The sequence below is a fragment of the Lolium perenne genome, chromosome 3, assembly GCF_019359855.2.
Source record: "Lolium perenne isolate Kyuss_39 chromosome 3, Kyuss_2.0, whole genome shotgun sequence".
Lineage (NCBI taxonomy): Eukaryota > Viridiplantae > Streptophyta > Magnoliopsida > Poales > Poaceae > Lolium > Lolium perenne.
In genome coordinates, this window is record NC_067246.2 from 58,445,394 (window position 1) to 58,465,407 (window position 20,014).

At 41.7% G+C, this 20,014-nt stretch overlaps 1 long non-coding RNA gene across 1 annotated transcript; it reads left to right on the plus strand.

The window, feature by feature from the left end:
• Positions 1 to 1,330: 1,330 nt before the first annotated feature.
• On the plus strand, positions 1,331 to 7,317 carry LOC139838420 (uncharacterized). Its single transcript, XR_011754918.1, has 2 exons — positions 1,331 to 2,172; positions 2,881 to 7,317. It is a non-coding gene; the product is annotated as an uncharacterized lncRNA (long non-coding RNA).
• The last annotated feature ends 12,697 nt before the right edge of the window (positions 7,318 to 20,014 follow it).

Sequence of the window (20,014 nt, forward strand, 5' to 3'; positions counted from 1 at the left end):
CAAGTTGACATGAGCAAGCGATGAACTTGCCTTTCTTGACTGCAAGATTATGCAGCCAAAAGCTTAATGAGGATATAACTCCAAATTCTGAAATAGGATCATCATCCGGTAAGGATAATGTTTAAAAGATTGGCAAATATGTTACAATGCATAAGTATGAGATGCGATCGCTCTAAGCCTGACCTAACCCCAACGATTTAAGATTAGTGAGTTGTGATGATTTATTTAGAGTGTGTTGCACTTTTAGGTGGCTTTGCAAACAAGGTTCTTATGAGGGTTGAGTTAACTTGGTAGCATATACAAGTTGTATAATAAAGCATAGTAATCATCTTACCACACAAGGAATAGTAGTTGGCATAATGTTAACATGTAAAAAACAATTGTTAGTTTTAGTACTATATGTCATGGTTAATGATTACTTGTTATATACTTCAAAATAATAACTTTTGAAGAACATGTTACTTAAGGAATAATAAACATGTCAAATAAGGCTATGTGCTTCCAGGGTTTACTATTGGATTCACTTAGTAAGAAATAGTTTGTTCCTAAACAAGATAGTTCATAAGTTTTTAGTACTTGTAGGGTTTAGTTGGGTATGATCACATAAAGTGAGTTACTACACAAGGTTGCTATTATGGTTGATTACCATGGTTTTATACTAAGTAAGGGTGATTAGGGTAAATCATTTGTGAAGAACAAAGTAGGGTTTACTACTACATCATACAAGGTCCTTAAGACGAATACATGAAATGATAACTTTATTAGCTATAGGTCTTGTACTATTAAGAGAATAAGAGCATGGATTATTTACTTAGCATAGTTCTATGAGTAGGTATTAAGTCTATATGATCATATTTCATAAGTTCCTAGGGTTTTAGAGGTGAAATTGAATTAGGGTTTCATATGACATTATAACTCCATTTGTTTTTGGATTTGTAAGATTCATGTGTAGGTATGAACATGCTTGGCTTAGCGTTATGAGGATCTAAACATAATTTATAATACGATATGATCACCCTTTAATATTAAGAGAAGAATATACTTGAGATTTTTATAATTTAAGACTTAAGTACTAGTTCTCTAAAATTGAAATGAATTATTATTTGGGGACTATGCAGTATTCCTTGTTATTTTACTTATATTGTAAATTAGTTTTGATGTACCAAATTATATACGTTTTTATTTTTCTTATGTCTTTATTATTCATTTAAAGGAATTCTCTAGAATGTAATAATTTGAAAAAGGTTAACTAGTTAAAATGGGTTAAGCCCATTTGGTTTAACCAGACCTAGCCTAGTGGATCAGCCCACTAGGGCCCAACTTGGTCGGGTCAAACCCGACCCACTCCACCTCCCTCTCTCATCCTCTCGCTCTCGCTCACGCACGCTTGCGTCTCATAGCTCCGCCGTCCGCCGCTCCGGCTAGCCGACGGCCAACTCCGGCGCCGCTGCTCGCGGACTAGGTTTCTCCACCCTCTCCTCTTTCTCCTCCACCAACTCCCTCTCACCGCGATGCCACCGTCACCTACGCTCACTCCCAAGGCTCCGTCGTGCCGCCGTTTTCTCCCGGCCGGTTCCGGTCTCCTCTGGCGCCGGCGTGATGGGGCTCAGCGCCCCCTCTCCTTGCTCTACATCTCCCCCCTGCTCGATTTGATCCTCGCGGCCTTAATCACCCGCCCCCAACTCGGGAACCCTAGCCTGCCACCACCGTCGCCCGTCCAACCGCCGGCCAACTCCGGCGTCGCCTCTCAGGGCCGAGGCTTTAATAGGTCTGCTACATCTTCCCCCATCGCCACTACACGGTCTTCTTCCGCAGGTAGCCTGGTAGCTATCCTACCCCGCGGATGGTTTCGGTCGCCAGTGTTTTTCCGCCACCGCCGCGCCTTGGTCTGCTTCCCCTTTCTCCTGTGTTTCCTCTACAACCTCCACAAGCACTACCTCGACCTCCTCAGGCTCCAGCTCGATTCTGCTGTGTCTGGCTGCTCTGGTTCATGAAGTGGTGGTGTACTGGTGGTGTGGTTATGGTGGTGAAACTGTGGTGTGATTGATGCGGGAACACAGTGGTGATGGTGTTGGTGTTGTGGTGCTGCGCCTCTTAACCTCGACACCGGCGGGACGACAGTGGCTGCAACCCCGCCATCGACTACATCGCGTACTCCATAGATATTGCACTGTGAGCTATTACATCTCCACTACTCTACCTATGGTTCTGATGTCATGAGCTGTATAATTTACTGCTTGATAATCCAGAGCCTCACATGGTGCTGAAATGGGGTTAGCTGACTTGTTGCTATTTGTGGTATCTCACTTTGGATTATTTAATTGTCCCAGAAATGTATGGTTTACTGCTATGAATTAACTCCGATGAAACTGAACATTTAGATTCAGTTTAATTCAATTTTTGCTCACATATGAATTCAAGGTTGGGGCTTAAATTGATTGCTGCTATGCGGAAATGTATCTTTTTGGTGTCAAGCATTAGTGTTTGCCTATAGAGATGATGGGATTATTACTTGGTTGGCCTGGGAGTTTTTCCTGGACCCAACTCTGAAACTTATTAACTTTTAATCTAGTGACTCCAAGTAAATTGTTGTGATACTTATACTATCGAAACTGAATATTAACAGTTCAGTTTGGTTTAGAATTTATTTGTAGTCATCTGTATGTGTCCAAATTCTGATTTTAGCTTGCCGTGGTGGTTTGATGCTCTAGTTCACTCCTAGTTGGGTTTAAACAGCAAGATACAAATTAGTGTTGCCTATATATTGATGATTTACTTGATATGGCTTTCTTTGTGAGCTTGTGTAGTTGTTTATGGTGGCTTTGCTGCTAGATCAAAATAATCTACTGATCCACTGATCACTATTATGTCATGTAACAGATATATGTATGTGCTATGCAAAGTGGGTACTTGATCATTTCCAGGACATGGCTTACTTGTGGGCTTGATGTATTTGGATGGTATTGCAGTAGGTGATCTCTCTGATTGCCACTGTAGTGCTATCAAAACATGTAAAAGATGTATACTGGGCGTCCCCCGGGGGATCAAATCCTCTGATCCCCGGGTGGACAGCCGTACGATGGGCCTGATCAAGACCATTCACTCCCGGTGTCAACGTTTCCACGAAGACAGAAAAAAAGACCCCCGGGTGGCAGCATCGTCCTCTACAGAGTCCCGTCGCCGCACATGCAGCACCGCCGCCGATGACTGGTCCACCCGGCGTGGCGTCGCCGGAGACACCCAGCGTGGCGTCGTCGGAGAAACCCGGCGTGGTGTCGTCGGAGAAACAGTCTTAGTGTTGCCGATGCAGCGGCTCCTTCTCGCGTTGCGCTTCGCACCGCTCCGCCTCGTCCCCATCCGCGCACGCCGCCGTCACTCCTCCATTGACCACGGCCGTCGCCGGAGAGCCAACACAGCGCCGCCGACGCAGCAGCAGCAGCATGGTGGGGCTTGCAGCAACGCCGACGATCCGTGGTAGCAGCGCCAATGTATCTTTGTAGCAGCTCCGGCGACCACTGGTAGCACCTCCGTCGCGCCATTGTAGCAGCTCAGATGTGGATTTGTAGCAGCGCCGCTGGCCGCTTGCAGCAACACCGCCGCACCATGGTAGAAAAGCCGATGAACCTTGGCAGCAGCAACGATGTGGCTTTGTAGCAAGTCCGGCGACCGCTGGGAGCAATGCCGCCAGGACATTGTAGCATCACGACCAACTCCATGTAGCAAGTCCGGCCGCCCTTTGTAGCAGCGCTGCCGCCCAATTGTAGCAACCACGTCTGCCACTAGCAGCAACCCCCGCCCGTCGCTGGAAGCAAACCCGGGCACCGCTTGCAGGTCGCAGCGACATTCACCCCCTGCAGCGCACCGCGCGCCCACCTGTTCATCAGATTCCATGGCAGCGATGGCGCCCACGAGTTTTACGCGGGGGTTTGGGGGGAGGGGGGTAGTGAGCAAGGGTCGGAGCACCGCCTCGTAGGCTGTGGAAGACCATGGTGGAGCGCGGAGCGTGCTTCGGCGGGGAAAGTCCGGCAAGGTGGGCGAGCTTCAGGAGGTGGAGATGCAAGGTGGTGGACGGAGGTGGAAGGCACGGGCACGAAGGTGGGCCCCGGGTCCGCGGCGCCGTCTACGGGGGAAGAGGGAGGACGGTGTGGCGGCGGCGCCCAGGCGAGAGAGGAAGTGCGGCGATGCGTCTGTAGTTACAGAAGAGCGGTAGCAGAGAACGATGGGATGAGCGACCAGAAGAAAAGAGAGGAGAAACAAAAGGAGCGGTGGAGACAGGATAAGGTGGGACCGCTGCAGGGACACGCGGCGCCAGATGGAGGCGGACGATCACCACACCACGATCCCCCGGGGGAAAGGCAGCATTAAAATGTGATGCCTTTGTCTTAACCCAAGTCTCATGGTGTTTTAAATTGGTTTAAACTTGGCAGCTTTTGTAGTTGTGAAATAATCTGATGCTAGTCAATTTTGCTCCTTGCTGTGTGTTTATTCTTTGTAACTATGCATACTGCTGGATGCTGAGCTAGCTTGGTATCTTTTTATTCTGCTCTGTTTAAGTTGCCAGTTTTATTCAGTTCAGTACCAAGTGATGATAAAAACATTTAAACATTGCTGTTTGATGCTTTTCCCCGATTTACTTGTCTATCTATATGCTTTGCTGGAAAGAGTTCATGTATGATCTGTTTCAAGTGTGAGATTTATACTTCACTCCAGCTCCTACACAAAGTGTGTTTTGATCTTGTTTAGCTTCTGATCTTGATGAGCTTCTCCTCCTAGATCTAGCTATATCACCATGATCTTCTTGCTTCAGCTTCTGGTTTATGATTTGATTTGGCTGTTGGAATTCTCTAGTTCGATTTCTAGGATGTTTCAGTGTTTTGGACAAAAGAACTGAGACATGTTCTTGGTTCTTAGTTTAGGACGTCGGCTGTGAAAAATGGTATGCTCCTAGAGTGTTTTGAACAACACGGCATGGCTTTAATACCCTGCCCAAGGAGTGTCCTGGGTCGACAGCACACACATGCAAATTGTGACCGTGCTCTTAGCACACACATGCAAAAAGGAATCTCCTTGTGGATTAGATCGGCCAAGAAAGATCTTCCTTTTCCATTTCTTTTATTTTTAACCCCGACACTTGGATTTACTTTTTATTTGTGTTCTCTTTGCTTGTTTTGCAAGTGATCAAGTTAAACAAGATGGTTAGGAACGTGGGCGAAGGTTATGAGATTTAAGATTTAGTTGTAGAATTATTTCCCTTTTTCTTGTGTTTTGGATTTGTAATTTATATTCCTTTTTCCTATGTTATTATTTAAGACTTGCGAATATTTATACCTTATATATAATCAAGAATTCCATTCTTTATTTTCAATTGTATTTAATATTTAGAATTCAGTTTCCATTTATGGTCAGTGATTCAATAATTACTTATATTTATTTACGATTTCAAATCCAAGGTGAATTTCAAATGTGGAAGTCAAATATTCTTATTTGAATTGTTTCTTCCCAAAACAAAGCAAAGCGTCAAAGGTCATGCTGAGGTTTATCGCGCTCATGTCGATGACCTTAGTCAATTCCCATCAACACAAGCGAAACCTCAATCTCTTTGTGTTTTCAATAAATGCGCGAAATTTTCCCGAATTTTTTATGCATGAATGCAATCCACACATATGTTTTCTCTTTTTTTTGTAACCCCGAATCTTGGGATGTTACAATCTGATAGCGGAGGTGCTTGGGGCGTTGAAGTCTGCAAAAATATCATAAGGTTGGAATGATACAACTATAGTTCTCATTCCAACATATGAGGACCCAAATAAGACTACAACTATTGTTTCATTTCAAAAAATGAGGACCCAAAGAAGATTACAGAGTACCGTCCGATTAATCTTTGTAATGTTATTTATATGATTATAAGCAAGCTTTTGGCAAACCGGTTGAATGGTATTCATCCAGAAATCATTGGAGAGCAACAGAATGCATTTGTCCCATGCAGAATGATCACAGATAACATCCTTGTTGCTTATGAATGTGTGCACGAGATAAAGAAGAAGGTGGGGAGGCTTGTGTGCAATTAAATTGGACATACACAAAGCATATGGCCAGCGTGGAATGGACTTTTTTAAAGGCGATGATGGTGAAGCATGGATTTGATAACAGATGGATACATCTTATGATTGAATGTGTGTCCACGGTAAGGTATCATTTGCGGTTTAATACTTTTGAAACTAACCAATTTATTCTGTCTAGGGGGCTACGGCAAGGGGATCCTCTTTCCCTTACTTATTCTCATTTGTGCTGAAGGATTGTCAAATCTTTTATCTAATGCTGATGAGGTAGGATTATTGGAAGGGGTTAAAGTGTGATGTGATGTACCATCAGTGTCACATCTTCTATTCGCGGATGATTCACTTATTCTTATGAAGGAAAATGGAAACAATGCAACATGTTTGAAGAATATTTTAGATACATACTATGAATCTTCAGGGCAGTTGGTGAGTGTTGCAAAATCAAGTGTCATCTAAACCCGAATACACATCCGGATGTGCGAGTGGAAGTATGCAATACTCTTGATATCCAAACTGAAGCTATTTCTGATAAGTACTTGGGTTACCAACTATGGTTGGGATAGATAGAACTGATTGCTTCAAATACGTTGGAAGCACAATTTTTGTCAATGGGAGGAAAGGAAGTACTTTTGAAGGCAGCGGAACAAGCAATACCAACATATGCGATGCATGTATTTAATATTCTGAGAAATACATGCAAAGGAATTACAGATGCAATCTCGCATTTCTGGTGGGTTGATGATATCAATGACAAAAAAAATACACTGGTCGCCTGGTGGAAATCATGTATTCATTAAGAATAGAGGAGGATTGGGATTTCAAGATCCTCACTGTTTTAACCTTGCAATGTTGGCTAAACAGGTGTGACGTTTAATTAGCGAGTCTAAGTCTTTGTGTGCGAGAGTTTAAGGGCAAGATATATATGGCCCCGATGGTAAGATTTTGAATGCCAAAAGAAGAGTGGGGCTTCCTTTAGATGGCAAAATATACTAGCTGGGGCCCAAACGTTCAAAAGAGGTTGTATTTAGCGAGCTGGTGATGGATCACAAATAGATATATGGGCTGATACATGGATACCTAGCAGCTGGGATGGGAAGGTTACTACCCAAAAAGAAAGTTGTATTTTGACCAAAGTTGATGAACTAATTAGTCCTATCACGGGTGAGTGGGATGAACGGATTCTAAGAGAAAATTTCAGTGTATTGAATATTAACATGATTCTCGCAATACCACTTTCGTCAAATTGTGTTGAGGATTTTGTGACATGTGTTTGAAGTAGAAGATTTCAGAGAAAGAACACTTGCTTTCATTGATGAATAGGGGGTATTTATACCCCAAGAACAGGTGCCAATCATAGGCGGTTTACAAGGTTCGCGCCCTCTCGGAGGGACGCGGCGTTTGGATAAAATAACTGTCTACTTAGCTTAGGATTTAAGCTAATCTTACTAACTACCTAATTAGCTTATGATCTAAGCTATATTCTATTCCTAACACTCCCCCTTGGACAACACCGTTTCTTGAAAAACTCTTGTATAATCTTTAGGATCTTCTCGCATAGTCTTCAAAGTATTTTTGTATATCCATGAGGATGCCCTTGTAAACAACATTGCTCTTTTGTAAATTTTATCATCTTGAAAGCTGTCATAACCTATCGGGAAAATTAAGGAGAAAATAATACAACATATACTGGTTGTTGTTTCCTTGAGAACTCATATGAGAAAACCTTAGAGAAGGGAAAAACCTCACGAATGAGTTTGGAGAACAATAAATATGCCTTATATACTTCCTTTAAAAACCCCAGTGGGGAAAATAGGAGGTACGACATATAAATATTGCAAAAAGTGCAATATGATGTGCCACCGAAAACTCCTTTAAAACCCAATAGGGAAAAATAAGGAGAAAGCAATGTGACATATCTAGACACTTATATTTATATCGTCTCATTAAAAACCTTTTATGAGAAACCATTAGGAAAAACTCATTAAGGGAAAAAGAGTACAATATATATGATCTAATGATCATCACCAGGTTATAATTTAGGAGTTTTACTCTCCCTGAACTTTGCAAATCTAAAAGTTGTCTTACACCAATCTATGAACTTAAATTCATGAGCGTGGGAATCTGTAAAACACTGTGAATAAATCTGTTAGATTTTCACATGATATGTTTGCAAAGTGTTTATCTCCCTAGTTTGAAAGATATTAATTTAACCCTGATACATTTGAGCAATACAAGTGGTATTATCTGATAGATAATGGTGGATGATTCTGTTGAATCTTAACCACATGATCTTGAATGTGTTCAATTAATCAAGAACATTTGTGCCTTAAATATATCAGAGGATATTACTTACACCAACTTTTTAGTTGGGGTTTGCACTTAAAATAAGTTGACAACAAAACATTCGCATTCGTGATGTAGTTTGTATTGAGATATGGAACAAGAGGTCCAGTATCACTTCATCACTACTACAATGTATGAATGAATTTGTATCTATGTTAGGGATATTGTGACCATATGTATCTTTGATTTTATTTATCCATATTTAATTTCTCCAAAATTTTATGGACATGTAAAGACTGATAGATATGTATTCCGAAGGAATATACTAAAGTTATAAACTTGATTAATACTTGGTTCAATCCAAATCTCCGTCTTGATAAGATTGTAAGGACCTTTCATGTATATTATAGACTTTGATGATAAAAGTATCGATATATACAAAGGCCATGTAGAATCCAATTAGGGATTTTGTTTATGACTGCATATAAGCAATCATTATTGTACGAGTAATCCTTTATAAGAAGGAGCTCTTATAGTCAATTGTACCACACAATTTGTGTTTGACTATTTCAAGTCATAGAGTGACTTTTCTATTATTACACATATGTTGTTATTTATTTTGGATTTGGATTTATAAGTCTTAAGGACTTTAATATAGATATCCAAATTGAGTGACCCATATGACTATGTAATCACTACATCCATCAACTACATGGATAGTTTATTTATAACTGCCAATAATATTAGTATCGAAACGTAATTCCACTTATACCAATAGGGTATGTTACATCATATATAATTGATGTCGGGTCTCTGCGTGAACCCTTGCGCTACAAGCCTCACTTTATCACCACCTCATTTTTTTTGTTGTTAACAAAAATTCATTTCTCTTCCAGAGGGAAGGTGCTTATGAGGAATATGTATTACGATGGTAAATACCTCCCTTGTTGAGTGAGTGCTATTCTTATTCAATTGCATCCTTCTAGTTGAACCAATATATGAGTGCATTAGGCACTCTGCCATGGACTTTGGTTCAGGGCCCTAAAGGTTTTAGCAATTTAAGAATAAATATTTGTCGACAAAATGTGGTCTTTGTTGTATGATTCTGTTGAATCGATAAGATTTGTGGAAATGTGATTAAAATATTTGAACTCCTCATGATTTCCCATAACAATGGAGTCAAGGTGTTTCGATGTCCCAACACTTAAAATTATGTGCACATTTGTGTTGGATTTGGATGATGAGCATCCACTATGTGTTATTCAACTTGCGGTTGAACTACATTTACTTGTTGAGGATATAATTTCCTATGTTCCGCGGAAGCATGTGAGAATTTATATCTCATGTGACCAATTTTCTCCCCCTTTTGCTCTCATTTCGGAGGAAAGTGGTTATATTAGGTACCTTCACTCTTTTGGCACATTGTTGCATCCATAATATGATTTTGTGACATATTTGTCACGAGTAAATGTATGTGGCAGATTTGAAGGAGATATGCCCTAGAGGCAATAATAAAGTGGATATTATTTATATCTTTATGTTTATGATAAATGTTTATATATCATGCTAGAATTGTATTAACCGAAACATTAGTACATGTGTGATATGTAGACAAACAAGAAGTCCCTAGTATGCCTCTTAAACTAGCTTGTTGATTAATGGATGATTAGTTTCATAATCATGAACATTGGATGTTATTAATAACAAGGTTATGTCATTGTGTGAATGATGTAATGGACACACCCAATTAAGCGTAGCATAAGATCTCGTCATTAAGTTATTTGCTATAAGCTTTCGATACATAGTTACCTAGTCCTTATGACCATGAGATCATGTAAATCACTTATACCGGAAAGGTACTTTGATTACACCAAACACCACTGCGTAAATGGGTGGCTATAAAGGTGGGATTAAGTATCCGGAAAGTATGAGTTGAGGCATATGGATCAACAGTGGGATTTGTCCATCCCGATGACGGATAGATATACTCTGGGCCCTCTCGGTGGAATGTCGTCTAATGTCTTGCAAGCATATGAATGAGTTCATAAGAGACCACATACCACGGTACGAGTAAAGAGTACTTGTCAGGAGACGAGGTTGAACAAGGTATAGAGTGATACCGAAGATCAAACCTCGGACAAGTAAAATATCGCGAGACAAAGGGAATTGGTAATGTATGTGAATGGTTCATTCGATCACTAAAGTCATCGTTGAATATGTGGGAGCCATTATGGATCTCCAGATCCCGCTATTGGTTATTGGTCGGAGTGAGTACTCAACCATGTCCACATAGTTCTCGAACCGTAGGGTGACACACTTAAAGTTGGATGTTGAAATGGTAGTACTTGAATTATGGAATGGAGTTCGAATATTTGTTCGAGTCCGGATGAGATCCGGACATCACGAGGAGTTCCGGAATGGTCCGGAGAATAAGATTCATATATAGGATGTCATTTTATGTGAAATAAAATGTCGCGGAAGGTTCTATGGAAGGTTCTAGAAGGTTCTAGAAAAGTCCGGAAGAAACCACCAAGGAAGGTGGAGTCCACAAGGGACTCCACCTCCATGGCCGGCCAGCCCTAGTGGGGGTGGAGTCCCAAGTGGACTCCACCATAGGGGGCCGGCCACACCACTCATGGGAGTTGGGAATCCCACCTTTGGGTGGGAGTCCTAGTTGGGCTAGGTTTCCCCCCTCCTATGGAAGGTTTTGGTTTCGGGTCTTATTCGAAGACTTGGACACCAACACTTGGGATCCACCTATATAATGAGGGGCCAAGGGAGGGGGCCGGCCACCCCTAAGACCATAGCTTGGCCGCCCCCCTTGAGTGGCCAGCCACCCCCTCCCAAACCCTAGCTTTGCTCCTCCACTTCATATTGCCCGCGTAGCTTAGCGAAGCTCCGCCGACTTCTACACCGCCACCGACACCACGCCGTCGTGCTGTCGGATTCAAGAGGAGCTACTACTTCCGCTGCCCGCTGGAACGGGGAGGTGGATGTCGTCTTCATCAACAACCGAACGTGTGACCGAGTACGGAGGTGCTGCCCGTTCGTGGCGCCGGAACCGATCGTGATCAAGATCTTCTACGCGCTTTTGCAAGCGGCAAGTGATCGTCTACCGCAGCAACAAGAGCCTCATCTTGTAGGCTTTGGAATCTCTTCAAGGGTGAGACTCGATACCCCCTCGTTGCTACCGTCTTCTAGATTGCATCTTGGCTTGGATTGCGTGTTCGCCGTAGGAAATTTTTTGTTTTCTATGCAACGTTATCCTACAGTGGTATCAGAGCCGTGTCTATGCATAGATGGTTGCACGAGTAGAACACAATGGTTTGTGGGCGTTGATGCTCTTGTTATCTTTAGTTTGAGTACTTTGCATCTTTATGGCATAGTGGGATGAAGCGGCTCGGACTAACTTTACATGACCGCGTTCATGAGACTTGTTCCTCGTTCGACATGCAACTTGTATTGCATAAGAGGCTTTGCGGGTGTCTGTCTCTCCTACTATAGTAAAGATTCAATTTACTCTTCTATTGAAAACATTAGTATCAACGTTGTGGTTCATGTTCGTAGGTAGATTAGATCTCTCTCGAAAACCCTAAACCACGTAAAATATGCAAACCAAATTAGAGACGTCTAACTTGTTTTTGCAGGGGTTTGGTGATGTGATATGGCCATAATGTGATGATGAATATGTATGAGATGATCATTATTGTATTGTGGCAACCGGCAGGAGCCTTATGGTTGTCTTTAAATTTCATGTTGAGTAGTATTTCAAAGTAGTTGTAATAGTTGCTACATGGAGGACAATCATGAAGACGGCGCCATTGACCTTGACGCTACGCCGACGATGATGGAGATCATGCCCGAAGATGATGGAGATCATATCCGTGCTTTGGAGATGAAGATCAAAGGCGCAAGAACAAAAGGGCCATATCATATCACATATGAACTGCATGTGATGTTAATCCTTTTTATGCATCTTATTTTGCTTAGATCGCGACGGTAGCATTATAAGATGATCCCTCACTAAAATCTCAAGATAATAAAGTGTTCATCCTTAGTAGCACCGTTGCCAAGTCTTGTCGTTTCGAAGCACCTCGTGATGATCGGGTGTGATAGATTCAATAAGTACATATGACGGGTGCAAGACAAGCTTTTGCACATGCGGATACTAAGGTGGCCTTGACGAGCCTAGCATGTACAGACATGGTCTCGGAACACGTGATACCGAAAGGTAGAGCATGAATCATATGGTTGATATGATGAACACTTTGAGTGTTCGCCATTGAAATCACACCTTTTCTCGTGATGATCGGGTTTAGGTGCGGTGGATTTGGTTCGTGTGATCACTAAGACAATGCGAGGGATATTGTTTTGAGTGGGAGTTCACTTAGGTTTTTAATTATGTTGAATTAAAATTTGAACTCAATTTGTCATAAACTTAGTCTAAACTATTGCAAATATATGTTGTAGAGATGGCGTCCCCAATCAATTTTAATCAGTTCCTAGAGAAAGAGAAACTTAAGAGCAACGGTAGCAACTTCACCGACTGGTTCCGTCATGTGAGGATTTTCCTCTCGGCGGAAATCTGCAATTTGTGCTTGATGCACCGCTAGGTGACCCTCCTGCAGAAGATGAATCCGATGAAGTAAAAGCTGTTTACGCGACTGGAAAACTCGGTACTCTCAAGTTCAGTGTGTGCCATCCCGTGCGGTCTGGAATCCGATCTTCAAAAACGTTTTGAGCACCATGATCCTCATGAGTTGATGAATGAGCTGAAAGCTATATTCGAGGCTCTTGCGGCCGTGGAATGCTATGAAGCATCGAAACATTTCTTCAGTGTATGATGGAAGAAGGCAGCTCCGTTAGTGAGCACATGCTCGCCATGACCGGGCATGCGAAGAAACTCAGTTGACTTGGGAATAGTGATTCCTAACAGATCGGGATTAATCGTGTCCTTCAATCACCGCCACCAAGTTACAAGAACTTTGTGATGAACTACAATATGCGTAACATGAACAAGGAGTTACCTGAACTTTTTGGCATGCTAAAAGCTGCCGAGATTGAGATCAAGAAAGAGCACCAAGTGTTGATGGTCAACAAGACCACCAGTTTCAAGAAACAGGGCAAGTCTAAGGGAAAATTCAATAAGGGTGGCAAGAAAGATGCCACGCCTCCTGTGAAACCTAAGAATGGCCCTAAGCCTGATGCTGAGTGCTATTACTGCAAGGAGAAGGGACACTAGAAGCGTAATTGCTCCAAGTATCTCGGCTGATTCGAAGAGCGGCCTTGTCAAGAAGAAGAAAGAAGGTATATTTGATATACATGTTATAGATGTTCATTTCACCGGTTCTCGTTCTAGTACCTGGGTATTTGATACTGGTTCGGTTGCTCATATTTGTAACTCAAACAGAACTAAAGAATAAACGACAACCGCTGAAAGATGAAGTGACGATGCGCGTTGGAAACGGATCCAAGGTCAATGTGATCGCAAATCGGCACACTTCCTCTACATCTACCTTCGGGATTAGTTTTAAGCCTAAATAATTGCTATTATGTACTGCGTTGAGCATGAACATTATATCTGGATCTTGTTTAATGCAAGACGGTTATTCATTCAAGTCTGAGAATAATGGTTGTTCTATTTTTATGAATAATATCTTTTATGGTCGAGCACCACAAAAGAATGGCTTATTTCGTTAGATCTCGATAGTAGTGATACGCACATACATAACATTGATGCTAAGCGAATTAAACTTAATGATAATTCTACTTATATGTGGCACTGTCGTCTTGGTCATATTGGAGTGAAACGCATGAAGAAACTCCATACTGATGGATTACTTGAATCACTTGACTTTGAGTCACTTGATAGATGCGAAGCATGTCTAATGGGAAAAATGACAAAGACTCCATTTTCTGGTATGATGGAGCGAGCTACTGACTTATTGGAAATCATACATACCGATGTATGTGGACCAATGAGCGTAGCATCGCGCGGTGGTTATCGTTATGTTCTAACCTTCACAGATGATCTGAGTAGATATGGGTATATCTATTTCATGAAACATAAATCCGAAACTTTCGAGAAGTTTAAGGAATTTCAAAGTGAAGTAGAAAATCAACGTAACAAGAAGATCAAATTTCTACGATCTGATCGTGGAGGTGAATATCTGAGTTATGAGTTTGGCATGCATTTAAAGAAATGCGGAATACTTTCACAATTGACACCGCCGGGAACACCTCAATGAAACGGTGTGTCCGAACGTCGTAATCGAACTCTCTTAGATATGGTTCGTAGTATGATGTCTCTTACTGATTTGCCGTTATCATTTTGGAGTTATGCATTAGAGACAGCCGCATTCACTTTAAATAGAGCACCATCAAAATCCGTAGAAACGACACCGTATGAATTATGGTTTAATAAGAAACTCTTAAGCTGTCGTTCCTGAAAGTTTGGGGTTGCGAAGCCTATGTAAAGAAGTTACAACCGGACAAGCTAGAACCCAAAGCGGAGAAATGCGTCTTCATAGGTTACCCTAAGGAAACTATAGGGTACACTTTCTATCACAGATCCGAAGGCAAAATCTTTGTTGCTAAGAACGGAACCTTTCTTGAGAAAGAATTTCTCACTAAAGAAGTGACTGGAAGAAAAGTAGAACTTCGATGAGATTGATGAATCTATACTCGTTGATCGAGTAGCGCAAGATCGGAAGTTGTACCTGTACCGCCTACACCGGCAACAGAGGAAGCTAATGATAATGATCATGAAACTTCGAACGAGGAAACTACTGAACCTCGCAGATCGACAAGGGAACGTGCCACTCCTGATTGGTATGATCCTTGTCTAAATGTCATGATTGTAGATAACAATGATGAGGACCCTGCGACGTATGAAGAAGCGATGATGAGCCCAGATTCCAACAAATGGCAAGAAGCCATGAAATCCGAAATGGGATCCATGTATGATAACAAAGTATGGACTTTGGTAGACTTACCTGATAGCCGAAAGGCTGTCGAGAATAAATGGATCTTCAAGAGAAAAACAGATGCTGATGGTAATATTACTGTCTATAAAGCTCGACTTGTCGCAAAGGGTTTCCGACAAATTCAAGGAGTTGACTACGATGAGACTTTCTCACCTGTAGCGAAGCTAAAATCTGTGAGGATTTTGTTAGCAATAGCTGCATTTTTCGATTATGAGATTTGGCAGATGGATGTCAAAACGGCGTTCCTTAATGGAGACATTGAGGAAGAGTTGTATATGGTACAACCCAAAGGTTTTGTCGATCCTAAAAATGCCGACAAAGTATGCAAACTTCAGCGTTCAATCTATGGACGGAAGCAAGCATCAAGCCGTTGGAACCGACGCTTTGATAAGGTGATCAAAGACTTCGGGTTTATACAATGTCATGGAGAGGCCTGTATTTACAAGAAAGTGAGTGGGAGCTCTGTAGCATTCCTGATATTATATGTAGATGACATATTATTGATCGGGAATGATATAGAACTATTAAGCAGTGTTAAGGGATATTTGAATAATAGTTTTTCAATGAAAGACCTTGGTGAAGCATCATATATATTAGGCATCAAGATTTATAGAGATAGATCAAGACGCCTAATAGGGCTATCACAGAGTACATATCCGGACAAGATTCTAAAGAAGTTTAGAATGGACGAAAGTAAGAAAGGGTTCTTACCTATGTTACTGTGCAAGGTATTGAGTAAAACTCAAGGACCGACTACGCAGAAGAAAGAGAAAGGATGAGTAACATCCCCTATGCTTCGGCAAAGAGGCTCTATTATGTATGCCATGCTATGTACAAGAGCGGATATAGCACATGCTGTTAGTTTGACTAGCAGATATCAAAGTGATCCAGGAATGGAACACTGGACAGCGGTCAAGAATATCCTGAAGTACTTGAAAAGAACTAAGGATATGTTTCTTTGTTATGGAGGTGACCAAGAGCTCGTTGTAACAAGTTACACCGATGCAAGTTGGAACACCGATCCCGATGACTCTAAGTCACAATCTGGGTACGTGTTTATATTGAATGGTGCTGCAGCAGCTGGGCAAGCTCGAAGCGGTGCACGGTGGCGAAGTCTTCAACAGAATCAGAGTACATAGCGGCTTCGGAGGCTTCATCGAAGCGGTATGGATGAAGAGGTTCATTGTAGAGCTCGGTGTGGTTCCTAGTGCATTGGACCCATTAATCATTTATTGTGATAACATGGGTGCCATCGCCAATGCACAAGAGCCAAGGTCACACAAGAGGCTGAAGCATATCAAGCTGCGTTACCACTCGATTCGCGAGTACATCGAAGATGGAGAAGTCAAGATTTGCAAAGTACACACTGATCCGAATGTAGCAGATCCGTTGACTAAAGCTCTCCCTAGGGCAAAGCATGACCAACACCAAAATGCCATGGGTGTTAGGTATATTACAATGTAATCTAGATTATTGACTCTAGTGCAAGTGGGAGACTGAAGGAGATATGCCCTAGAGGCAATAATAAAGTGGATATTATTTATATCTTTATGTTTATGATAAATGTTTATATATCATGCTAGAATTGTATTAACCGAAACATTAGTACATGTGTGATATGTAGACAAACAAGAAGTCCCTAGTATGCCTCTTAAACTAGCTTGTTGATTAATGGATGATTAGTTTCATAATCATGAACATTGGATGTTATTAATAACAAGGTTATGTCATTGTGTGAATGATGTAATGGACACACCCAATTAAGCGTAGCATAAGATCTCGTCATTAAGTTATTTGCTATAAGCTTTCGATACATAGTTACCTAGTCCTTATGACCATGAGATCATGTAAATCACTTATACCGGAAAGGTACTTTGATTACACCAAACACCACTGCGTAAATGGGTGGCTATAAAGGTGGGATTAAGTATCCGGAAAGTATGAGTTGAGGCATATGGATCAACATGGGATTTGTCCATCCCGATGACGGATAGATATACTCTGGGCCCTCTCGGTGGAATGTCGTCTAATGTCTTGCAAGCATATGAATGAGTTCATAAGAGACCACATACCACGGTACGAGTAAAGAGTACTTGTCAGGAGACGAGGTTGAACAAGGTATAGAGTGATACCGAAGATCAAACCTCGGACAAGTAAAATATCGCGAGACAAAGGGAATTGGTAATGTATGTGAATGGTTCATTCGATCACTAAAGTCATCGTTGAATATGTGGGAGCCATTATGGATCTCCAGATCCCGCTATTGGTTATTGGTCGGAGTGAGTACTCAACCATGTCCACATAGTTCTCGAACCGTAGGGTGACACACTTAAAGTTGGATGTTGAAATGGTAGTACTTGAATTATGGAATGGAGTTCGAATATTTGTTCGGAGTCCCGGATGAGATCCCGGACATCACGAGGAGTTCCGGAATGGTCCGGAGAATAAGATTCATATATAGGATGTCATTTTATGTGAAATAAAATGTCGCGGAAGGTTCTATGGAAGGTTCTAGAAGGTTCTAGAAAAGTCCGGAAGAAACCACCAAGGAAGGTGGAGTCCACAAGGGACTCCACCTCCATGGCCGGCCAGCCCTAGTGGGGGTGGAGTCCCAAGTGGACTCCACCATAGGGGGCCGGCCACCCCCCACATGGGAGGTGGGAATCCCACCTTTGGGTGGGAGTCCTAGTTGGGCTAGGTTTCCCCCCTCCTATGGAAGGTTTTGGTTTCGGGTCTTATTCGAAGACTTGGACACCAACACTTGGGATCCACCTATATAATGAGGGGCCAAGGGAGGGGGCCGGCCACCCCTAAGACCATAGCTTGGCCGCCCCCCTTGAGTGGCCAGCCACCCCCTCCCAAACCCTAGCTTTGCTCCTCCACTTCATATTGCCCGCGTAGCTTAGCGAAGCTCCGCCGGACTTCTACACCGCCACCGACACCACGCCGTCGTGCTGTCGGATTCAAGAGGAGCTACTACTTCCGCTGCCCGCTGGAACGGGGAGGTGGACGTCGTCTTCATCAACAACCGAACGTGTGACCGAGTACGGAGGTGCTGCCCGTTCGTGGCGCCGGAACCGATCGTGATCAAGATCTTCTACGCGCTTTTGCAAGCGGCAAGTGATCGTCTACCACAGCAACAAGAGCCTCATCTTGTAGGCTTTGGAATCTCTTCAAGGGTGAGACTCGATACCCCCTCGTTGCTACCGTCTTCTAGATTGCATCTTGGCTTGGATTGCGTGTTCGCCGTAGGAAATTTTTTGTTTTCTATGCAACGTTATCCTACAAGATTTGCAATGTGTTGCAAATTTATGACTGAACTTATCGTTCAGATTTTCAAGTACGTGAATATAAGGACTGAAAGTCTATGACATTTATTATTTATTTATCGGCATTCTTTGTGGTACTAATCTCCCCCTTATGCCGAAAAATGTCGTTATTGCAAATGCAATCATCGTACGGGCTATCAATAACTCCCTTGTTAGGGTCTTAAGGTATTTGACGGATAAACGATTATACCTTAGTTATTTATCACATAGATCCCAAATTGATGTGAGTGCCCATGATGTACGTTGGGGTGGTGATAACGGTATATAACCGTATTATCGCAGATGAGAAATACTTGTTTGATTTCCACGTACTTACTGCTAGGGGAAGCAGTATGATAAGCAGCTGTTGTGATCTGGATCAGATCTACGACGTGTAAGATCGCATGTGTCCAACAATATGTTGGTATGTTAAAAATTTGTCAAAGTGGTCATTTAATTAGTTTGATTCTTTTGATAAAAAATTTAGATACACCATTCTGGGTATGTACAAGAAGTACTTAGTAAAATCACAAATGCTTGTGAAAATAATAATTGTATTGGTTTAACCAATATGTTATTGATATTTTACTCTTAATTTGATAATTTGAGCAATGAATTTAGTAAAATCATGAGTTTGTGAAAATTAGAGACCCACATAAGACCATCCATTGAAGTGTCTATGAATACCATGAAATAATTATATGACCCAGATAGTTGTGAATAGTCTACATGTATCTTCTTGAATAAGTTCAAGAAATTTGAGCGGAGTGTGAGAGACTTATAAAAAAAGTTCTCATGACACATTAGGTGCTTATAAAATCTGATGATTTGAGAATTTTTCAACTTTTAAGTTGTGAACAATGAAATTTTCACTAATTTGTTTTTCCGCATTACCCCTATAATGGGTGACCAAGGCGATTATGACAAATCTTAAATTCATGAAGATCCAAAATATTAGTTTCTACACAACAAAGTTTAGTATGAATTTAGTTCATACATTGAAATGTCATGTATGAGAAACATGATATTAATGGACAACATACCACATATGGTAGCATAAATATGGGCTTATAGGGATAGGTATGAGACTAAACAAGGTCTCCAAAATGTCTTGGGAATTTCATTCCACAAGAAAACTATTATTGCAAAGGAGTGTATCTCCAATCGGACTAGGCTTATGTTTTCTTCATGATGAAGATTATAAGTACAATCCCTAACAAGATTATAGTACGGTGTTTCTTGAAGTGAGCTTCAAAATTACCCCGCTTAACTCGTAGATGATCAAATTGTGGAATAACCCTACCAAAAAGCTTGGGAATTGGGATTTCATATGTGTAATGATTCATACAATAACATCTTTGATAAACTTGACAGTTAT